This window comes from Tupaia chinensis, unplaced genomic scaffold (genome assembly GCF_000334495.1).
Source record: "Tupaia chinensis unplaced genomic scaffold, TupChi_1.0 Scaffold144311_1, whole genome shotgun sequence".
Taxonomy (NCBI): domain Eukaryota; kingdom Metazoa; phylum Chordata; class Mammalia; order Scandentia; family Tupaiidae; genus Tupaia; species Tupaia belangeri.
Window position 1 is genome coordinate 48,465 of NW_006204169.1, and position 3,006 is coordinate 51,470.

Genomic DNA, 3,006 nt, shown 5'->3' on the forward strand with positions numbered 1-3,006 from the left:
CAGCTGTTTGGAAAAAAGATGATCAATCCTATTAAAAGGTGGGAGAAGGAGTTGAAAAAGAAACTCTCTAAAGATGACATACGAATAGCCAAAAGGCATATGAAAAAATGCTCAACATGCGTCATCTCAAGGGAAATGCAGATCAAAACAACAGTGAGATACCACCTAACCCCAGTCAGAATGTCTAAGATTAAAAAAACAAAAAATGATAACTGTTGGCGGGGGTGTGGTGAAAGGGGAACTGTTTTACACTGCTGGTAGGAATGTAAATTGGTCCAGCACTGTGGAGAACAATTTGGAGATTCTTCAAAAATCTACAAATAGGACTACCATATGATCCATCAATCCCACTCCTCAGTATCTACCCAAAGGACTGAAGAATTCTTCATTGGAAAAGTGCTTGCACATCAATGTTTATTACGGCACTATTCACGATTGCTAAGACATGTAACCAACCCAAATGCCCCCATACGGATGAATGGATTGAAAAACTGTGGAAGATATACTCTATGAAATACTATTCAGCCATAAAAACCAACAAAACCCTGATTTTTGACAGAAAGTGGAAGAATATGGACGATTTACTGCTGAGTGAGGCAAGACCAGGATATGAAGGAGAGACATTGTATGTCCCCACTGAACATATACCGAATGTCTGCACTCTCTGACTGAAACTGTTTGACTAAAGGTTGTACAAAGACAAGAGATGGGTGTGAATGTCATATGAGGTGTGCGTGGAGGAGTGGAACCTAAGGAAAAGAGATACGGAGGTAGAGCATTGACAGGATGGGGAGGTGTGGTGTTATTGGTTGAAGATATTTTGATCAACGGGACTGGGGAGAAATGTTCACATATTGAAATGCTCACATTGTAAGCTAAACAATGTGATTGAATGTATATACAAAAATAAATAAATAAATTTTATAAAAAAGAATGTCCCTGGTAACTTGATTGGGATTGCATTAAATATGTATATTAATTGTGTAGAATCAACATTTTATTACATTAATTCTTCAAATCAAAGAATATGGGTGTCTTTCCACTTTTTTGTCTCTTTTTTTTTTCATTTTCCTGGTAGAGTTCTCTGACTTTTATGGTTAGATTTATTCATAGGTACCTTACACTTTTTGTGGTTATTGTAAATGGGATTGCTTTCTGCAATTCTACCTCAGCCTGCTTTTTGTTGGTGTATAAAAATGCTATAGATGTTTGTATGTTGATTTTTATGTCCTGTCACTTTACTGTATTCATTTATCACTTCCAGGAGGTTCTTCTCCCCTTTTTAAAAACAAATTTATTTGCAGTCATTCACTGTATACAGTCTACAAAATGAGATTTTTCCTTCTGGCATACATTGTATATTGGCTTAATAAAGGATATTCTCATACATGTTATAATCAAAAAATAATTTTCTTATATTTTTTGCTATTCTTTCCCCCTTTTGATTCCCTATCTCTCACCCTTTGCCAATTCCTCCACTTCTCCCACACTGTCTCTGGCATGTACAGTGTTTTCCATGCCTTTTTTCACATTTTATTGATTTACTAAAGATTAATTTAAAGACTTTTTGTGGCAAACACAGCTGATATATACATATTTATGAACACATGTCTGACTTTAGGCACACACCTCAGTGAGTAAAGTGAGCATACTATAAAGTAGCACCTCGCTGGTGCTATGTGGCTTACTGCAGCCATTAAATAGGTATTAACAGGTGTTTTTTAATTTAAAAAAAGGTTCAGCTTTAATAGATCAAAATTTAAAAATTAAGAGAAATTTTCTTAAAAATTAAAGCCAGGAAAAAGGTTAGGATTCAATTCAAATAGTAGGTAGATGAACCTATCAACAGTTCAAGAGAAGGCAAAAATCCTTAAATATGGAAATCAAAGCATTGAAGAAAATTAGTAATATTTTAGTCTAAAGTAAAAAAAATTCTGTTTCACTAGTTCAGACTCACATAATAATTTCTCTTCTATTGAATTTGCAATGTTACTGTGGTCTGATCTTTCCATTTAAACTCTGGAAGTTAACAACTCCGAACTTGTCCCTACCATTAGGCTGGCCATTCTCTCGGTTGTTTCTTGTTCTCTTTTGTCTGTGTGTCCAACTTTAGTTTTCCTGGTATAGCACTCCCTTCAGCACTTCTTGGAGAGCTGGTCTGGTGTTGGTAAATTCTTTTAGGTTTTGTTTATCTGAGAAATATTTTGGTCTTTTTTTTTTTAACCATATGAAATATAATCTTGCCTGGTATAGTATTCTTGGTTGAAGTTGCTTTTCACTTAACACTTTGAATATATTTTCCCATTCTTTCTTTTCTTGTATTGTTTTAAATATAGATGGCTGCTGATTGGCTTATCCTATGGGGACAGGGGGAAAGGTAAGAATTAGAAAGACAAAAGAGTAACAGAGACCTAAGTTTGAAAAAAAATTTTTTAAATTAAAACTAAAATAGAGAGAGATGGAAAGAGACAGAGATAATAAGTAGGGTGTTCTAACCTGGGTTCAGGCTAGACTGGGGAGCAGGAGGCTGACGTCTGGGAAGAGGTTCTTCAGTGATCAAAATCCCTGAATGGGGCTACTCAGAACTCAAATATAGATGGCTGTTCATTGGCTTATCCTATGGGGGAAGGGAAAATGGTAATAATTAGAAAGACAAAAGAGCAGCAGATAATAAGTAGGGTGTTCTAACCTGGGTTCAGGCTAGACTGGGGAGCAGGAGGCTGACGTCTGGGAAGAGGTTCTTCAGTGATCAAAATCCCTGAATGGGGCTACTCAGAACTCAAATATAGATGGCTGTTCATTGGCTTATCCTATGGGGGAAGGGAAAATGGTAATAATTAGAAAGACAAAAGAGCAGCAGAGAGCTAAGTTTAAAATTATTTTTGTATGGTGTCAACTGGGCTGGACTGAGGTGTATATCATGCTGGGTAAAATCTCTTCACAATCTAAATGATGTATAGCGATTTAATGTATAAATAATAATAATAATATATAAATGAAATAAAA